Source organism: Littorina saxatilis, unplaced genomic scaffold, assembly GCF_037325665.1.
Source record: "Littorina saxatilis isolate snail1 unplaced genomic scaffold, US_GU_Lsax_2.0 scaffold_595, whole genome shotgun sequence".
Classification (NCBI taxonomy): Eukaryota; Metazoa; Mollusca; class Gastropoda; order Littorinimorpha; family Littorinidae; genus Littorina; species Littorina saxatilis.
Genome location: NW_027128583.1, coordinates 28,309 through 50,317, shown reverse-complemented (window position 1 = coordinate 50,317; position 22,009 = coordinate 28,309). Strand labels below are relative to the sequence as shown.

At 38.4% G+C, this 22,009-nt stretch overlaps 1 protein-coding gene and 1 long non-coding RNA gene across 2 annotated transcripts in view; both read right to left on the bottom strand.

Annotated features, from left to right (window-relative positions):
- The window catches only part of LOC138956942 (uncharacterized), a 41,414-nt gene extending 20,091 nt beyond the window's left edge, over positions 1-21,323 (bottom strand). Inside the window, exon 1 of the mRNA XM_070328142.1 lies at positions 21,100-21,323. The gene's annotated coding sequence lies outside the window, so the exon portion shown is untranslated. The remainder of the gene's footprint in view (positions 1-21,099) is intronic.
- Positions 2,591-7,999, bottom strand: LOC138956940 (uncharacterized). The gene is made up of 2 exons (XR_011452877.1): positions 7,711-7,999; positions 2,591-4,941 (listed from the first exon to the last, which is right to left on the bottom strand). It is a non-coding gene; the product is annotated as an uncharacterized lncRNA (long non-coding RNA).
- Positions 21,324-22,009: the final 686 nt, after the last annotated feature.

Below are 22,009 nucleotides of genomic sequence, written 5' to 3'. Positions count from 1 at the left end.
TTAAATCTGCGCTCTAATTCTAAACCAATCTTTGTAAAGTGGAAAGTCATTCAAATAAAGCGAAATTATGTCCGCTGTGTATTTTATTATTTTTAAACACAGGTACTGCACCACGAAAACAATATTGCTAAAAAAAAAAAAATACGTACACTTTGTGAAAGAAAGTTGTAAAGAAAGTTTTACACAATGATTTGCCATTAGGTTACCTGTTTAATTGCACCAAATTTCTTTTGATGTGTCTATAGTATAGATTTATAAGGTTGAAAATTGCTGAAAGTTTTTAAAACAGACTATTGCCCAATCCAACGTATAAAGGAACTCATTGTTATTCAGGAACCGCAGGAGCTTTCTAGTTTGCTGTTAGGTAGATTTTTGGTTCCTCTTTCCTGTCATGCTCTCTTTTTCTTCATGAATTCTTTTCTTTTTTCTGCCTTCTTGCTCATTCACCTGTATTTTTTCCAAAAATCTCTTCTCTTGCCGCTTGTCTCGCGATTCATGTATAGTTTAATCTGTTAGTGTTCTGATGTAAGTCCAGCAGTAGATAGGTTAAGCCTATTTTAACATACTGGAAACTGGTAATCTTCCAGTAGGTATTAATTTAGTTTTACTAAAGCCTGCTGGGACACAAGTAATGGGTTAGTGCATTTGTAAACAGGAATCGCTTGACAAGTGGCCCCCTTCATCCCCCCCTTCCTCGTCCTGATATGGCTCTGCGTAGTCGGCTGGACGTTAAGCAACAAATAAACAAACAAACAAACAAACAAATGCTTGGGTACTTTGAACGAACTAAAGGATTATTCTTGCGGCTATTACTGCCGCAGCCAATAAACCTTTAACGACTTTGTGTGTGTCGGTGTGTGAATGCTCTGATTTGTTTTGCTATTGTGTATTGCCGTGAGCTCTGGCGAGAAGGGGTGATTAATTTATGTTCATTATTATTATGTCTCACTGTGTTTTCACAGCTGTACAGAACAGTGAAAGGGATACTCGTTCAAACTTTGGTATGATGCCATGAGCGCCATAGTTAACTAGAGTCAAATCGGTTATTTTTCTTTTTATATTCAATGGTGCCTCATTCACCCATATTCATCAGAACATAAGCTATTTGCAACGTTCATTGAAGGTCAAGGTCACTTAAGTTACCTATCAAACCTCATAGTGGTGTTTATTGTTTATGGTTAGTGTTTTCCCCTGGAGCAATTTTTTGATTAGTGCTTTTGTGAACAAGAAACAATTAACAAGTGGCTCTATCCCATCTCCCCCCTTCCCCCGTCGCGATATAACCTTCGTGGTTGAAAACGACGTTAAACACCAAATAAAGAAAGTAAGTGTTTTAAACATTTTCAGTTCTCCATTTAGTTTGGTGAAGTAGTGTAGAGCATTTTTTGAACATCAATAATCATGTATGAATTTATTGCATGTTTGTTGCTAGAATATTAATCATTCTTCTGCTGAAGAACTTTGTGCCTGATGAAAGTAAACATTGTGGTCAGTCGCATAGGTACCCCCCGCGGGTTAGGGGGAAGAATTTACCCGATGCTCCCCAGCATGTCGTAAGAGGCGACTAACTGATTCTGTTTCTCCTTTTACCCTTGTTAAGTGTTTCTTGTATAGAATAAAGTCAATTTTTGTAAAGATTTTACTCAAGCAGTATGTAAGAAATGTTATGTCCTTTGTACTAGAAACTTGCATTCTCCCAGTAAGGTAATATATTGTACTACGTTGCAAGCCCCTGGAGCAAATTTTTGATTAAGTGCTTTTGTGAACAAGAAACAATTGACAAGTGGCTCTATCCCATCTCCCCCCTTCCCCCGTCGCGATATAACCTTCGTGGTTGAAAACGATGTTAAACACCAAATAAAGAAAGAATAGGCACCCCCTAAAATCAAAGGTGAGTTTTAGATACTAAAATGTGCCAAAAATTTTAACAGCACACCTGAGTCCCCTTTTTACTTTAGTTGCAAGATCAGTACATGTTCTATCACGGAATTTTGTTTTGTTTTTGTAATTATGTGTATTTAGAGATTTTTCAAACCAAACTATTAATCTTTGAGCTCAGAAGTCCTACTTTTTGACGTATTGGTATGTTTATTCAAGGTAAGCTAGACGAATCATTTGTATCAGGAAACTAAATGAAATTCTGATTTTATGTGAAAAATTGAATCAGTATCACAACAATTTCAAAAATTATTCATGACGATTGTCATAATTATTTGCAAGCCAAAGCTCTGTTTGCATTCTGAATTTTGCATGTAAATGTCCCATTTCAAAGATCACCTATATATTTAGGTGTGTGTGTAGTCTTTTTAAGAACATCAATTATATACATTTATTGGATCTTGATTGCTTGAATGTGTATGACACATAATTCTTGTGTATGAATAAATGTGTATGACAAGTTTGAATATTGGATAATACAAATTGTTTGTATGGATTTTGATTCCTGTATGGTGAGGCAATGAACATGTGCGAGTGAGATGTCTATGATGGACAGCAAAATGTAGTTATGGATTCATGGCTGCTAGTCTCATTTCCAGTCATATTAAAAAAAAACAAGTTGTTTTTACAAAAACACAAAACATAACTCAAGTTGTCTGCCACAAATACAATTAATTTTAATCAAACAAGTGTCATGCAGAAAATCCACTTTAAATAAGGAAAATCATCACAAAATGGAATGCATACTTTATGTTTATCACATCATAAGACACACTGGTAATACTTGGCAGGTGAGAGTTAACCCATAACACAACGGAATGAATATTTTTATCACATCATAAGACTGGTATTACTTGGCAGTTGAGAGTTAACCTATCACAAAATGGAATGAATACTTAATTTTTATCCCATCATAAGCACCCTGCAGAGTCTTCGCTGTACTGCAGATTTCATCAGAAGTTCCGGAGTTCCTGTCTGAGCGATCGAGAAGAAGAAGATCCCATCATAAGACTGGTAATACTTGGTAGTTGCGAGTTCATCCATCACAAAGTGGAATGAATACTTTAATTTTATCACATCATAAAGAATACATCGGTTCTACTTGGCAGGTGACAGCTGAACAGTTAGCAAAACAGTCACTATTTAATACTGGTTACAGAGACGAGGAATTGAGGCTGAAATTTATAAACTAAACAAGAAAGCTGAAATTGTGTGAGCCGTTTGTTCGTTCATGGGCTGAAACTCCCACGGCTTTTACGTGTATGACCGTTTTTACCCCGCCATTTAGGCAGCCATACGCCGCTTTCGGAGGAAGCATGCTGGGTATTTTCGTGTTTCTATAACCCACCGAACTCTGACATGGATTACAGGATCTTTTTCGTGCGCACTTGGTCTTGTGCTTGCGTGTACACACGGGGGTGTTCGGACACCGAGGAGAGTCTGCACACAAAGTTGACTGTGAGCAATAATAAATCTCTCGCCGAACGTGGGGACGAACTCGCGCTGACAGCAACCAACAGGACTGAGCTACATCCCCGCCCTTGTGTGAGCAGTGACCTTCACTACAGAGGAGTGTAAAACTATAAAAGGAAAAGCAGTAGACAACGCCAGTTTTGGTTAATTTGGTAAAACATAAAAACAGACTATCGTTACACGGGGCACGAATATCACATTATCTTAACTGTTACAAACGCTTTTGAGTTTATTAATTTGTATACCATTATGAGACAGTATAACAAAGTTGTTAGCGTGCAATTGATTTGTTTGTATCCGGTTTATGGTGTATATTGCCAAGTTTTGTATGGGACACTGTAACGCTAGTCCGAGTGCTTTTGATATTTTGCTGGCAACGTGTTATTCGTGTAGTTGGGGGGGGGGGTTGAACCATTTATTCTGTACATTAGGTAACTGATACCTGATATGATGTGAAGTGCTTAGTTTACTTGATCAATAGTCGAGAGAAATACAATGATTTACATGTTTTCCATGGACAGCGTTACACGGAACACGAAAAGCAGGCAACATAATGACAAACAGTGGTGCAAAAAAACAAATAAGAACAGAACACACTCTTGAAACACAACGGCAATTTAAATAATGCAAAACAGAAACATCAAATCTTCGAAAGTCTCTCTCTTGCATTTAATAGCAAGTAAGAAATGATGTACGGTACAGGCACCCAAAATAAAGCTTATTTTACTGAGAGAAAAAACCCACACACACCTTGTCTTAATAATTTTAAGATTTCAAAGTTCAACGTTAAACACCCCCCCCCCCCCCCTGCAAAAAGCAAAGAAAACAATCAAAACAAAAACAAGGTATGTAAAGGAGTATAGGAAACCGGTTAAATCAGGGTCATGGTTTTTTTTCCCTTTGCAGCATGACCTCAAATAATTCAGTTTGAATACATTTGTGAATTCTCTTCAAAATTGTAGAACAAACATTTTTTCGCAGGGTGTGTACAGATAGAAACACCAACACCTACGGCTACCAAGCAAAAATAATGCGAAACACAAACATCAAATCTTCGAAAGTCTCTCTCTTGCATTTAATAGCAAGTAAGAAATGATGTACGGTACAGGCACCTAAAATAAAGCTTATTTTACGGAGAGAAAAAACACACACACACCTTGTCTTAATAATTTTAAGATTTCAAAGTTCAACGTTAACACCCCCCCCCCCCCCCCAGGGTGTGTACAGATAGAAACACCAACAGCTACGGCTACCAAGCAGAAACTAAACGCACCATTGAAGGAAAGTTTTTACAATAAATAAAATCCACCCCCTTCAAGAACAGCCTGGGACAGCTTCTGCCTCAGTTCTTGACGTGTCGGACAGACACCTGCATTCTGAGGGCACAAGTTGACACTCTGGGGAGTGGCTTTTCGGGTGTGTCCACAAACACCACGGTCAGAGGACTCTGGTACCCTCCTGGTACTGTGGACCGGCTCCCAGACATGAAAAACACGAAATCTGAGATGGTGGTTTCTCCGCACTTTCCATCTGAAACAAGACAAAAAAGAAATTCTGAAATAAAGGAAACATCATCCCGCTTTCTTTATAAGCATACAAGTACCAGGACTCAAAAGAGAGGGAATTATTGCATGCTTGTGTTCATTTGTAGAAGCGTAGAAATGTTAAGCATGCTTTGCGACACAGAATGAAATGCTATTTTGAAAGCGTAACTTTTCTTGAGACTTTTTTTGAGCTGCTTGACGTTCAGTTTGATATGTGAAGGCAAACGAGATTCATTTTCCCAAATCTTTGGAGCTTTCAGGGGTAAAACCATGTGTTTATCATTTGCTGCTTTACATACAAGTTATTCTCCTGGGCCGTTTCCCATTTTGTGACATGTATTTTCAGTCCTTAAAACATGTATTAAATGGCAACTTGAATGTATACTCTCCCAAAAAAGAAACTTGACACAGGTAAACATTGATGTTTTTCAAATATATAATATATGTTAGAGGAAGGCACAAAAATTCAGTTTGAAGTTTGTCGGTTACATTGTTGCTAACAACTAACCCATGAAAAGAACATAATTGAACCAATACTTTACTGGGTGGTCGCCCTTTTATTGAATTGCAAAAATTCTCGTCTGCACAAAAATCATGTGCATGGAGAGTATCGAGAGTATACATATTTTCTTTAGTAATAATTTTTTTTCCAGTAATACTCCAGGTTGGTAATGATGCAGACTTGCAACAAAACAACATAGAATATATATATATAATTTTCTTGGTAGTGTTAGCAGTATTCAAATTCATGTCACAACTTCCGGTTTCCATGTTATGAAGGTGCTTTACTTTAAAACCTTTGTATTTTTACTGAACACTAAGACAAACAAAATGTGCAAGTATTTGTTATTCTATCTCTGCAGGCCAAGGATATTTATGAAACTAGTATTTGTGAATGAAATTAATTTGTACAGCTTAAATGTCTCAAGTTAAATTTAATAAAAAGTCTACTTCATAACATGGTTTTCCCTGGTACACAGCTCTGGAGATTAAAGCTGTGGTCTATTTATGACTTTCCTGGGCTACGAGGTTGAAACATAGGGATACAATCATGTACAGAATTCTGTACAGCAAACGCTACCCGAAACCTCACCTATACGGCGTGTATGACCTTGAGAGCTTCAGTCAACGCTTGAATTTTTCAGGGATAACAGCCGGTTTGCTCTCTCAAGACTGATCATATTTTATCTTCAAGAGAGATCAAGGGGAAAAAATAAACGCCCCGGCGAAGATTCGAACTCTCGACCTCGAGACTTCGTGTCTCATGTCCTAACCACTAGGCTACTGCGCCAATTGAGAAAATGAAGGAAAAACATTGATATGAATTCATGTTATGTTATTCTTGAAGCAGCATGATTTATATCTCTATCCGCCCATTGTTCAGAAGTGAATACATGTATAACTATTTCTTAGATGTCTGGTTTCAACTGGCTTTGGAGAGATTCAATTACTGTTCTTGTCATTTTCTTGCATGTTGTAAATAGAGATGTCGCAGCTATTTGCATGGCGCGAATGTCGTGTAGCATGACGGTGTAAACATGTACTGCGATTCTGTAAAACATGTTTGCAAATAAAGGCAAATTTTAATGTCAATTTTTACGTTTTTGCAACGCATAAATGATAATTCAAGCGTAGAATGATATAAAATTATCAATTTTTTTTATCTTTGACAATACTGGTGAAGTGGCCTAGCGGTTAAGCCATTGGCCCCGACATTTCGAGGCCCCGATGCCTTGAGTTCGAATCCCTGCCAAGTCGTTTATTTTTTCTGCTCGATCCTTCTTGACAACAAATATGATCAGCTCTGCGAGAGCAAACCGGATGTTACCACTGCAAAATTCAAGCGTTGACTAGCTGAAGCTCTCAAGGTCATACACGCCGTATAGGTGGGGTTTCGGGTAGTGTTTGCTGTACAGAAATCTGTACATGATTTTGTCCCTATTTTTCAACCTCGTAGCCCCGGAAAGTCATAAATAGACCACAGCTTTAACCCATATCAATCAAGGTTTGTTATGAGCCAAACGGCTTTCCATATGAGATTATATACGTACCACTGCCGCCGCCACCAAATAATCATAATATACACTTTACAACGGATTACACACACAATCAATCAATCAATCAATGAGTCTTATATCGCGCATATTCCGTGGGTACAGTTCTAGGCGCTCTGCAGTGATGCCGTGTGAAATGAAATTTTATACGGCCAGTAGATTGCAGCCATTTCGGCGCATATTTACCTTTCACATTACACACACACACACACACAGATAGCAAGGTAATCTTGAACTTTAGCGTGACGAAAATGCACCGAAAATGGCGTACGTTGTCAACCATGGGACATCATCTACACGAAAGAGTTGTCTCCCTTGTCTGGTCACACGGATAATTCCTTCTTTGATGGGTCAAATGCATTCGTACAGTTCATCATCGGAGTTCATTCCGTAACTTCAAAGGGATCTAAAATGACTTGTTATGATTACAAGTACAGGTTCTAATCTACAAATTTGGAGACGTAAATGCCTCTGAATTAAGAGCTATGAATTTAACACGCTAAAGTTCAAGATTACCGATAACACGATATAGCAGCTAGTCTAATTCTCGCACCGAATTCCAATATTTTGCATCTTTGGTCAAAAACGCGCACAGGCCTCCCTTCAAGTTCAATCTGGATGTGGATGCCCCACTGACTCGGTGTAGATCGTGGGGAATACGTCACAAGAACCGAATTCGTCTGATAAAACAATTAACTTACCCTGCTGTGCGAGCTTGGGCAACAGCGTTAAACTGCACTCGCAAACATTCCAAAACATCAGGGACATTTGCCGCCCCCGCCATCTTGAGCTGTTCAGTCTGTCAAAAGGCGGCAAAGCGAGGCGATGAAGACGCGTATAAGCTTAGTGTTTTTCATGTGGATTCCCAGTCCAAGTTTTTAAGTCGCTTAACCACGTGACTAATAACTGATTAATACAGGTGTATTTATTATTAAATACAGGTGTATTTAATTTTAAATACAGGTGTATTTATTTTTAAATACAGGTGTAATTATTTTTAAATACAGGTGTATTTATTTTTAAATACACCTGTATTTAATAATAAATACACCTGTATTTAAAAATAAATACACCTGTATTTAATAATAATTACACCTGTATTTAAAAATAAATACACCTGTAATTTATAATAAATACACCTGTATTTAATAAAAAATACACCTGTAATTAATAAAAAAATACACCTGTAATTAATAATGATACTTATTGTATACGTTTAAGAAATAAATACAGCTGTATTTATCATTAAATACAGGTGTATTTATTTTAAATTACAGCTGTAATAGTTATGAGCCAAACGGCTTTCCATAAAAATGCACGTGTCGCTATTTTTCATCTGTGCCCTGCATGTGGCGTGTTGTGGCGAAAGAGGACTTGCGGCAGACAAAGAGGACTGTGACGAGAAGAATGTGAGCCGGTATACACATAATTATATGGCTTTATGCAATTGTGGCAAACTATCATTCATTGAATGTGTTGCATTGTAGTGATCTAGTTCCGTTTTTCCTTTTTGCCCCCCCCCCCCCCCTCCACCAGCCCCCACCCCCAACACACACACACACACACAGAGTACAGATAAAGAGAGAGAGAGAGAGAGAGAGAGAGAGAGAGAGAGAGAGAGAGAGAGAGAGAGAGAGAGAGAGAGAGGGAGAGGGAGAGAGAGGGAGAGAGAGAGAGAGAGAGAGGGAGAGAGAGAGAGGGAGAGAGAGAGATAGAGAGAGAGAGAGAGAGAGAGAGAGAGAGAAGTCTGAAGTCTGAATATTTTAATGAGTAGGCCTTGGGCCCTTTTCATGGAGATGAGCACATCTCAAGCACCAGCATACAAATGCACATATTGAACAAAAACAAGAACATCCTACTTGTATCGCCCTGTTTCGTTTACGGATTATGGATTACGAATGGAAAGCGCCTTCATGACAAATGTAGAAAAACGTAGCAATAGCGGCTTACTAGTGTTTGAAAACAGCATGGTTAATTTAAACAATGATGGGATTCTAGTGTATTTTCGTGGAATATAATATTCTCTTAACTCAGCATATTTAGGGCATACTAAAACAAAGTGGACTTCATCTTCAACACTGCTACAACAAAATGGACAAGATAAATCAGCGGAGGTTGCATTTAAATTAAAGCGAAATCGATGCACTTTCAGAGGAGATACTCCCAATCTAAGTCTAATCAGAAGATTTCTAGCTTTAATATGTTTCAAATCACTTAAATAGTTGGATAATCTTAGGGTTGATTTGAAGGTTCTGTACAGAGAGAAACGTTCACTTCCTTGTACATTTTCAAGCCAGGTTTGCTTGTAGGATGAAATAAGTCTTTCTTTAAATGCTGTTAGGAACGCCCTCTCATCGCCAACACCTTGGTTTTCCCATACTTCATCAAAACCGTACATGTACAGAGTGTAACAGATCGAGGAGGCCCATGTTTTCTTATTTTGTTCATGGAGATATTTCAGCATTTTATACGCCTTGCTCGGAAGGCGATGATGTGGCATCCTCAATATACGTAGCCAAAAACGAATGCATTTAACAAAGCTGTTTATAAACAAGGGGTACCTTCCCGTTTCTCCATATATAAACCATAGCATTTGGTGTTCTCATACTCGTATTCAAAAAACGTTTAAGTGCGAATAAATGAACTCTCTCTATAGGTGTATGGTCTGCTTCAACCCCCCAAACTTCGGCACCATATGCCAGCATCGGTTGAATCTGTGCGTCGAAAAGCTTGAAAAAAATAGCTGGAGATCTGTCACCCAGTTGCCATAAACATTTTAGAATACCAATGACTCCCTTTTTCCCTTTTGCAGCAAAATCATTAAGAGTGTGAGAGAAGGACAGGCGTGTAGACAACCATACTCCTAAATACTTATACATGTTCAAAACGCTCATAGGATGTCCACCATACACCCATCTTTCTCGCAAGGCCAAGTGACCACCGTTCCGAAAAACAACAATATTAGATTTGTCTAAATTAACTTCAAGTCCAAGACGTCTAGACGAATCCCACAGAATGTTTAACTGATTCTGGAGCCCACATACAGAATCTGAAATAAGAATAATATCATCTGCAAACATCAGAATGAGTATTTCAAAAAAGTCTGAAATAAGTTGAATACCATGTTTTCCATTCTGGACAATATCATTAGCTAGCTCATTAATTAGTAGAGAAAACAAAACTGGACTACAAATTTCTCCCTGTTTTAGACCCCTTGGGCACATAAAGGAGTCCGAAAAATCACTTCCTGATCGCACTTTTGCTTTTACCACGTCATACATACAGCTGAGCGCCTGGTACATCTTTCCTTTAACTCCATTTTTCTTCAAAGTTTTCCACAACGTAGTTCTTACAACTGAATCAAAAGCTTTACGAAAGTCAATAAAAGCGACATACAACTTCTTGTGTGTCAATAACTGCTTCTGTACCAAAGCTTGTAGTGTAAAAATATGATCAACGGTACTATAGCCTCTGCGAAAACCAGCTTGACTCTCATTTAGTATTTCATGTTTTTCGATCCAATTCGTCAATCTGTTGTTCAAAATGTAGCTATACAATTTGCTGCATATACATAGTAATGAAATACCTCTGTAATTATCAGGATTATTCTTATCACCTTTCTTGTGAAGGGGATGAATTATGGCTTCCGTCCATACATCAGGGTAAAGTCCTGAGGTAAACAATTTATTGAAATATTTTGTAAGAAACGGCACAACAGCTGTGGCGGAATTCTTGAAGAACTCCCCAATTAAATAATCGGGTCCTGCAGCTTTACCATTCTTTAATACTCTAATAGCTTCTTTTACTTCGTTTTCAGTGATGACACGTTCAAGCGCATCCATGTCATACATCTCCTCATTATCATCACCATCAGATACCCGATTAACACCATCCTCAACAAAATCAGTATGGTCATTATTTTCTTTTGTAAAAGAGTTAAACACATTATGAAAATGTTGGTACCACTGTTCTGTATTAATGGAAATCACACCTGCCACCTTAGATGCCAAAGATTTGATTGTTTTCCAAAACAATTTAGGATCACTACTCCCTTTATCTAAAGACTCCATAAAAGACTGACGATGAGATTTTTTCTTTTGTCTAATAAGTTCATTATAGCTACTTCTTTTTTCAGTATAACAATCCTTGTCTACACGGCCGCTATGAAATAAACGAAGATTTTGCCTGAGATCTGTTCTACTATGGTAACATTCTGAATCGAACCACCTTTGTTGTCTGTCTTTTCCAATATACACTCTTTTTTTCATACACTCTCCTGCCATCGTCATTGCTTCGTTAAATTTACTTAGAGATAAATTGACATCCACTTCTATTAATTCAGTGGCATCTCGGAGGCGGGCCTGAATTTCTTCAGAAGAGAATGAGGATACAAACGAAATCGACTTTTCATCACACCAAACAAACTTTTCAATCTTGACAGCCTTAGAAACATTACACTCAGAGTTAACTAAAACATCATTTGGCAGGAAGATCATTTCCACAGGCATGTGTTTGGATTCAATTTTTTCAGCTACGTTAAGTGAAACAGAAGAAAACAAATTTCTTGACACAATAAAATAGTCAATAACACTACAACCCGATGTTGAAACATAGGTAAAGTTACCGTCCCCTCCTCCCTTTCCCTGCATACCGTTCACAATAACAAAGTCAAATTGCTCACAAACATTCAACAAATATTTACCAAAGGCATTTTCCTCTCTATCTTTCGACACACGCACGCATTCTTCAAAACAATCGTCTCCTTCCTCGACTTCAGTGTTCTGTGACGGGAACACACTGAAGTAATCTGCATCATAAAAACACTGCATTTCACGTGCATTCCGAGAACCTGTTCTTGCATTCATATCTCCAAACAAAATAAAGGGCAAATCACCAACGTTTTCTATAAGATCCAAAATACACTCTTCCATAATAGACACACCATTTGAAATTTCAGTTTCGTTATAATAGGCAGAGTTGGCTGGTGGTAGATATGTCCCTAGCAATAATACATCACTCTCTAACCCCAGCAACTCTTTTGCTAATTTCAATACAACGCAATTATCGTATTCTGTTTCTACTCTTTCGACGAAATGGCTAATTTCTTTTTTAACCAACAAAGCTACACCACCGGAGAGACGCCCAGTGACTGCGTCTGAAACTTTTAAACCTGGAGAAAGAAACACATCATATAGCGGAAAAATCAAGGACGGAAAGGTAACTGAAAACGTTTCAACTAGCAAGACAATATCAAACTTCTCAATGTAGGCTCTTATTTCACAGTCATAAACATTTCTCAACCCTTCAATATTATATGTCATAAACTTGACAATCGGTCGAGTACTGTCACAGTTGGCCCGGCCTACCCCTCATTCATTAGACTTCGTGGCAGTATCGTTACCACGGCTCAGTGATTCTGTCAGTGTCAGCTGTCGACCACAATCGTAAAGCGTAATAATAACTGGCGAACCCGGAGTAAGGACGGTGCAGCTGTAGCTCTGACTCATTATAACCTTGACCGACTTATAACATCCTGCTTAATACTAAAGACCGTGTTACATAGTCGTTTTTTCGTTAATAGTTTCGTTCTGTTCATTCTTGATTTTTCTTCTACTGGCCAATGTCGTATTACAGACACAAGTGACAAGCATTTGCCAGGTATCAGATGTTCTTGCAGTAAATGTTTACTTAATTTGTGTTAGATGTACTTGACATCAAACTGCATTACAGTCGTATTACATAGTTTACATAATTTATCACCGGTTTCCTATCCGCTTGACTTAGATTTTTCACCATTTTCCATTCTTGTATCAATGTGGATTTTTTGTTTCTGTTAAAAAACCGATTTTAAACAGACAGTTTAACAAGTCGCGTAAGGCGAAAATACAATATTATTTTAGTCAAGTAGCTGTCGAACTCACAGAATGAAACTGAACGCAACGCAACGCAGCAAGACCGTATACTCGTAGCATCGTCACTCCACCGCCCGTGGCAAAGACAGTGCACGTGGAATTGACAAGAAGAGCGGGGTATTCGTTGCGCTGAGAAGGATAGCACGCTTTCCTGTACCTCTCTTCGTTTTAACTTTCTGAGCGTGTTTTTAATCCAAACATATCATATCTATATATTTTTGGAATCAGGAACCGACAAGGAATAAGATGAAAGTGTTTTTAAATTGATTTCGAAAAAAAAAATTTGATAATAATTTTTATATATTTAATTTTCAGAGCTTGTTTTTAATCCGAATATAACATATTTATATGTTTTTGGAATCAGCAAATGATGGAGAATAAGATAAACGTAAATTTGGATCGTTTTATAAATTTTTTTGAAAAATGAGGGCGTGACAGTGCCGCCTCAACTTTCACGAAAAGCCGGATATGACGTCATCAAAGACATTTATCAAAAAAATGAAAAAAACTTTCGGTGATTTCATACCCAGGAACTCTCATGTCAAATTTCATAAAGATCGGTCCAGTAGTTTAGTCTGAATCGCTCTACACACACACACACACACACACGCACACACACACACACACACACACGCACGCACATACACCACGACCCTCGTTTCGATTCCCCCTCGATGTTAAAATATTTAGTCAAAACTTGACTAAATATAAAAATAAGAGGCTTTTGTCGTGAGTGTCTGAGATTTGAAGCAGCAGGACATTGCGGCGTTTTCTTCAAATAAACATGATGTCTGCAGTTGACACGCGCGCTCAATAAAAGACTGAGAGAGAGAGAGAGAGAGAGAGAGAGAGAGAGAGAGAGAGAGAGAGAGAGCGAGACAGACAGAGAGAAAGAGGGAGGAAGTGAGAGAGAGATATAAAGAGAGAGATATAAAGAGAGAGAGAGAGATAAAGAGAGAGAGAGAAAGATAGAGAGAGGGAGAAAAAAAGATGGAGGAAGAGGGAGGAAGAGAGCGAGCGAGAGACAGAAAGAGAGAAAGAGGGAGGAAAAGAGAGAGATATATAAAGAGAGAGAGAGAGATAAAGAGAGAGAGAGGAAGAGAGAGGAAGAGAGAGAGTGAGAGAGAGAGAGAGATGGAGGGGGGTGGAGAGAGAGTGAGTCAACCCCCCCCCCCAAAAAAAAAAGCTGGATAGCGATATTGACTTAACAACTGTGTCAGTGTGGGTGAAAGACTACACGCTTCCAGCCAGTACAGGGGCCGTGCGTGTGTGTATTCGCCGTGAGAGCTTCGCTCATAACCTTTTTAAACAAATTTTTTTTTATAGCATCATTGCTTGAGCATCTCGCGACGGCGACAATGTTAGACCTGTGTACGGGACGCTTTAAAACTGCTCGCAAAGGCAAAAGAAGTTTCGTTCAGGGAGAAGTCCTTACTTGTTCACTGCTATCCAGATAGTATTGGTTTGCCAGGTAGTACTGTAACAAACGTCACTTACCATAAATTATGTGTAGTTTGTCGCAAAAGGATGATGCAGCGATTCAACTGACACGCCGGTTCGGCAGTCCAGCGGTGTACGTGACCGCAAAGCACGCGCTCGAATCGCGACAGAATATCGCTACACTGCTCTGTTTTTCCATTCTAACCTTGCTTTGGTAGGAGTCGTGTGTTATCCACACAACAGCTGATGATGAGTGACATTTCCCTACATGAGCGTTGTAATGACGTGTCAAATCATGGAATGCGTCTGCTCTCAAAAACCAAAACATTGGCGGCAGAAAACGGAAGTGGCCCGCCACATTGATGGCCAGCCATCTGTGCCGCAACTTCATCGCGTGTTTTTTAAGGGTGGATTACACCCAAAGTAGGACTCTACAAGGTGGCTGCTACCAGTTTTTATACCAAACTAAGTACACTTTATCGTTTTTTCAAAAAAATACATTGCTATAAAGATTGTCATACTGAATGTAAGGAACAGATTGACTAACATGAAATGTAGTCTACTTAACGATTAAAATTATGTACGGAAACAAAAAAGAACTCAGACAAATCTGTCAGAGTTAATTTTATGTTTCTAATTAAAAGGAAAGGGGGTAAAATGAAGAATATTTGTGTGTCGTGTTACGGTCCCCAATATCAGCTTGTTACGGGCCCCGCAAAAATAGTGTTCGTTGTTGCTACGCGCCCCAGTCATATAGCTTTTAACCCTGACATCTTCAGTCATATATATCCGTGAAGAAATGACAGACAGTCACACTCAGTTTTACCAAGGACTTTCTCTCTATCTCTCGGTCTATTTTTCATGGGTTCGGAGTTGTGGTTTTCAGCAGGGCGCAGGAGAATGGAGATCTCAGGTGTGATCGCTGGCTGGCGTTATCGACATCAGCGCAGCAGAAGAGGTTAAAACTAAACCAGCGTCAGTATTATCATCCACACCGAAGGCAAAGAGGCCTGTTCAGAAGTTCCAGTGTTATGATTGTGGAAAATGTTACAGTCAGAAACGCAATCTTTTTGCCCATGAGAAAACAATTCACAGGAAAGAGCCTGAATGGAAACATTGTTGTGGTCTGTGCTCAACAACATTTAAAAGGCCACGCGATTTGTATAAACCTTCCAACAGTGTGCATACCAAGCTCTAGCCACACAAGTGCAGCGCATTCTTTTTTTCTTTATTTGGTGTTTAACGTCGTTTTCAACCGTTCAAGGTTATATCGCGACGGAAGTGCAACGCATGTAGAAAAGCATACGCCAGTAGCAGGTCATTGGAATCGTCGTAGCATGTATGTCACATAAAAACTATGGTAACGCACAAGTGTCCCTGGCCTTCTTGTGGAAAGACATTTGCAAAAAGAAAGTACACATGCTTGATCATGAAAAAGTCACACGGGGCCCGGGAAACTAGCTACAGCTGTGAGAGGTGTTTGATGGGTTTAAGTTTCGCGAGCAAATTCGTCGCCATCTGAGAAAATGTTTTGAGTAGATGTTTACGTTTACTTTTTGTGGGCCACTGCACTTCCATTTACGAACTTTTTGTTGTTTAATAGGCTGGCTATAGTGGGAGGGTTACTTTTGGTGGTCACATTAGATATTATGTTTGTTGGAAAGTTCGTTTTATTTGCAGCCACAGTTCAGTAAACGACAAATGGCTAAACCCAACCACCTAAGAATGAGAAGCGTTTTTGTAACATGACCCATATTCTGCAAAAATGCAGCCATGACGCAGGGGGTAGGTTACAAAAAAACGTCATGTACCGCTTGACTGCGTACGGATATAAGCAAATTATACCTTAAACGAAAGCTAAAGATTGTTGCCATCAGACAGCAAGTAAAATGCCTAATTCGTATACACAGTTTTATTTTTAACAACATCTGTATAACATGCGGACGACAAAACAGGAAATGCCATTTTCTCAATCGATATGTATAGCTAACTGAACGCCTGGTTGAAACCGCAATCAAAAACATCTTGAAAATTGTTTATTCTCACAGCTAGAATTATTTTACATCAACAATTGTTAATTTACCGAGGAAAACAACAGTCATATAAGATAAATAATGGATGATTCTGAATCAACTCCGAAAACCGAACCGGGTCGAAGCAAAAAAGAGTTTACACATACACAGGCTTGAAAAAGGATAATTTGGTTCAATATGTTAGATTTTTACCCATAACGTTAAAGATCAGCTCAATATAAAAGGAAAGTGATCATTGTAAAAGGATCTTGCTCTCGCAAAATAATTCAACTTCCGGTTTTACCACATGGCGTCCATAATATTATCAATTTATTACATAGCGTGCATTTGTCAGAAATTATACTAAATGTTAGAAGCGATCTTAAAGTGAAAGTAACGTTTAATAAAAGTATGCGCATTTACTTATTGATTGATATATGACTAAAATAATGGACATGTAATTTAAACGTACAAAACGACATTTTGTACACTACCTCTCTAATAAAAACGCGACTATGACCGACCGATATGTATGCGTAAATTAGGTCATTGTTAGTGATGAAAACGGGTTTTCTTTAAAAGATAACACGCAAACTGTGAAGTTCAAGGCCATAAATGATTTTAGTACGACTTCTTCAAAACAGGTCTGTTTTTCACTCCACCAGTTTAAGTTTTAATAAAATATATGTATAGCTGTCATTTTCAAAAAACCTTATCTGCAATTCACTTAACCAAATGCACCATGAACCCAGAAGATATTAGAGTGAGACACTTCACAGTGAAATATGTTATGATTCCCCTTATTTCAAAATATATGCATTTTAATTGACAGACACGATTCACGTCGTAGGTACGTGTCGTCTGGTGAGGCAACTGTTAGCATTTTTTGTCGTAAGAATTGACATTTTTAAACATAAATCATGAAAAAAAAACTAATTCTACAAAAAGTGCAGTTTTTTTTGGTATAGTCAGTTAAAGCATCTTAAAATTCAAGAAATTGTGCAATTACGTGTATGTATTTGAAATGGCAGACAATATTGAATGAAAGTGATTTTTGACTGATTGAAACCCTACCCCCACTAACAAAATGGGCCCTGAGATTAGGGGTGTTAGTTAAAGATGACTGAATAATGGCTATGCTTTTCCCCTAAAGTATTCAAAACCTAAACATATACATAGGCAAGATGTTCTACATTAACACAATTAACTTTTTAAACATATACATATGCTTAGTACACGATACTTCCGGTTTTTCTACCGGATGACTTATACATTTAGGAGGTAAACACCTTATCGTAGAAAAAGCTTTATTTTCAAAAAGTGCAAGTAATTATTAAAAATCATACATAATATTTATATATAGGAGTTAATTTTCCTTCGAAAGTCATTTGTTTCAAGTGGCAGACAATGTCAGTTGGAGAGTTACATGTACGTAAAGCGTATAACTGTTGTCTGTGATTAGTGCATTGTGGACACATTGGCACCATTTGATCCTAAATGCTAAACGATGTCGTGATCATACCACAGTTTTAGGATAATTTTACATCGCATCGATTACTAAATTGATGGTAGAATTTCACTGATAAATTCTATTTCCGGTAGCGTCAGTGCCGTTATCTTTTTATTTCTTTTTGTAATTAGGTAATAACGAATGAACCACGTGTCACACTCTTATGCTAGTCTTTAAATGACAATTCCAATTCTAGTAAGTTAAAAGGCATGTATTGCGCGTTACATACATTTATACCCCCCACCCCCCAGGATTACAATGCAAGTAAACACATATAAAGAGATAGTAACGTTTTACATGGTTACACGTTCAGTAGTGAACGTAACGTGTGGTTTAACAAAATTACTTGCACATACAATAGTGAAATCTGTCTGTGTGTCTTTGTTTGTGTGTTCGTCTATGTCTGTCTGTGTGTTCGTATGTTTGTCTCTCCCTCTGTCTGTCTATCAGTCTGTCTATCTCTCTCTTTCTCTCTGTGTCTCTGTCTGTCTGTCTGTGTGTGTGTGTCTCTCTCTCTCTCTCTCTCTCTCTCTCTCTCTCTCTCTCTCTCTCTCTCTCTCTCTCTCTGCGAGGTAGGTGCACTTAAAGAGAAAGCAACACAGTAAGAAATGCATTTCTCTACCAAGAATGAAGTTTGTCTGTCTGTGTGTTTGTGTGCGTGGTTTTTTGGTTGCGTAAGTGTTTCTCTATAAGCATCTCTACGTCTTTGTTCGCGTACATAAGTGCGTGCGTGCATGTGTGGGTGTTTCTGTGTCGGTTTGTCTCACTGTGTGTATGTCTGTCATTTTGTCGGTATGTTTGTGTATGTGTCTTTGTGTGTGTGTGTGTGTGTGTGTGTGTGTGTGTGTGTGTGTGTGTGTGCGCGTGCGTGCGTGCGCGCGCGTGCGTGCGCGCGCGTGCGTGCGTGCGTGTGTATGTGTGCGTGTGTGCGTGTGTGTGTGTGTGTAAGTGTGTGTGTGTGTGTGTGTGTGTGTGTGTGAGATTGCAATTATTCCTCCTTTTTACATTTAGTCAAGTTTTGACTAAATGTTTTAACGTAGAGGAGGGAATCGAGACGAGGGTCGTGGTGTATGTGCGCGTGTGTGTGTGTGTGTGTCTGTGTGTGTGTGTAGAGCGATTCAGACTAAACTACTGGACCGATCTTTATGAAATTTGACATGAGAGTTCCTGGAAATGATATCCCCAGACGTTTTTTTCTTTTTTTTGATAAATGTATTTGATGACGTCATATCCGGCTTTTCGTGAAAGTTGAGGCGGCACTGTTACACTCTCATTTTTCAATTAAATTGGTTGAAATTTTGGTCAAATAATCTTCAACAAAGCCCAGACTTCGGTATTGCATTTCAGCTTGGTGGCTTAAAAATTAATCAATGACTTTGGTCATTAAAAATCTGAAAATTGTAAAAATATATATTTTTTATAAAACGATCCAAATTTACGTTCATCGTATTTTCCATCATTTGCTGATTCCAAAAACATATAAATATGTTATATTTGGATTAAGAACAAGCTCTAAAAATTAAAAATATAAAAATTATTATCAAAATTAAATTTTCGTAATCAATTTAAAAACACTTTCATCTTATTCCTTGTTGGTTCCTGATTCCAAAAACATATAGATATGATATGTTTGGATTAAAAACACGCTCAGAAAGTTAAAACGAAGAGAGGGACAGAAAAGCGTGCTATCCTTCTCAGCGCAACTACTACCCCGCTCTTCTTGTCAAGTTCACAAAAATAAACAGATTATGACGTCATTTTAAGTGGCACAAACGTGTACATGAATGCCTTCCCTTTCGAATGATTTACAGTTATAGAATTTCTGTCAAGCGGTTTAAGTTTTATGTCCGTTTTATGAACCCAACCCTCAAAACAAGAATAGTAACGCCAAAGAAGGAAATCATACACACAAACCAACGTTTTTCTCACCGTTGGTTTGGAATATTGCCCCAAAACTTTAGATTTAGTGTTGTGGTGTTAAAATCTATCAGAAAAATGTGTTTGCTAACGTGACGCCAAAAAGTAACCAAAACGGTCCTTAGCCGACTGACTAGGTGTATTGAAGCCCTCCATCGCTTCGCTCCGTCGGGCTTCAATTACCTTTGGTCGGGCGTCAATCCCCGATGAAGACCTCGAAGTTTCAAATGGAAGCATGTTAATGTGTAACTTTAAGTAACATTTTATTTTTGAAAATGTTATAATTATGAAGAAACATACTTGAAACGTTTAAGGGCAGTTTGAAATGTCTTACTTGCGTTGCAAGGTCAGTATCACTTTAACCTTAAGTTCAGTAAAGCCTAGGCCTATTTGAAGGACCAGCTGTGGACGATTTTATTATTAAAAGAAAACTAACTAGGGGGTCCTTAACGTCCTCACAGGAAATGTTCCTTTTATGGACACGAGTTGATGATGCGCTAAAAAAAATATTATTAAAACAAAATCAAAGCAACTTTTATATAGCCACTGCTGAAGAGGAAAAGGTGTTCATGACGGTAAGTGTTATCATGCGGTTAAAGGTTAAATGTTGTCCTTTCCAGGTACATTTTTGAATGATACGACCAAAAAATGAGTATATATCATGAGTATGAGTATATTTGAGTGCCGGCTTCACGAATGATATGGTGCTTGGAGACACAGGAAGGTATTCGTTGTTCGTAAATTGTCATTTGCGTTTTTTACGTTATTGGTTAAAAATAACGAGCATGAATGAAGACAGATTACAAAGGAAGGCATATAGCATGCTCTTGAAGTTGGATGAAAAGGATAAAAATAATTGGGCCACCAATATTCGCCTGGGTTTGTACAGATATGGATTTGGATTTGTATGGGAAAATCAAGTACTCCGTAGTGGTGTTTGTGTGTATTTGTGTCTCGGTGTAATTGTAGAGCGAGAAAACTACTGGACCGATCTTTATGAAATTGTACATACACATTTTCTCTCTGTCTTTTGATAGATGTCTTTGTGTGTGAGAGAGAGATAAAGAGAGAGATAAAGAGAGAGAGAGAGATAAAGAGAGAGAGATAAAGAGAGAGAGAGAGAGAGAGAGAGAGAGAGAGAGAGAGAGAGAGAGAGAGAGAGAGAGAGAGAGAGAGAGAGAGAGAGAGAGAAAATCAGTAATGATAATAATCGATACATCAAAACATTCGCAAGCAGATACATAATTTACAACAAACCATCGAAGAATTGTAAAAGCATCGTATCAGAACCTTACTTACCCTCCTGAAAGTATCAACTATCCTGGCATATATATCCACTGAAACTTTTTTTCACAAAATGAGGACACGTCTAATCCTTCAGACAATGCACACAGGAGTGAAATCAACTTCACTCCCGGAAACTAAAAACTGCCGACAGCCACGTACTCTCTCTCTCTCTCTCTCTCTTGCCTTCACGCTCAGCTATCTTTCCCTGGCCTGTTACGACTTTTCCACATGCAGGCAAATGACCTACGATCGATCACTGTTGTAAATTGTGCGGCCACTAGACTTCAATGTCAATGTAGGCTATAGTGAGAAATGCATCCCTTTGGCAGTGCATGCGTTAATATTGATAGAGGTAAAAGTCACAGCTTTTCATAATACGGAGCGATACTCTTTAGACATGACATTATATACGAAATTGTAAAGGAGAGAGAGAGAGAGAGAGAGAGAGAGAGAGAGAGAGAGAGAGAGAGAGAGAGAGAGAGAGAGAGAGAGAGACAGAGACAGAGAGAGAGAGAGAGAGAGAGAGAGAGAGAGAGAAAGAAGGGAGGAGAAAGAAATAGGGAGAGAGAGAGTGAGACAGAGAGGCACAGAGAGATAAAGAGAGTGAAAAAGAGACAAAGAGAGAAAGAGGGAGACAGAGAGAGAGAGAGAAAGAGCGAGGAAGATAGACAAAGAGAGACATGACGTTGGCACAAGACCGCCTCGAAAAAAACCCAATTATTACGTCATCAAACGTTTTTATTCACAATAGGAAACGAAGATAGCTGGGCATATTATCTGAAAAAGTGTACACGCAGAACGGTGTCCTAACATGTGTCAACAAGTTTAGACAGACAAACAAACAGATAGACAGACAGAAACATAGACACCGTGACACAAAGACACATACACACAGACACTAACACACTTACAGACATTGCCA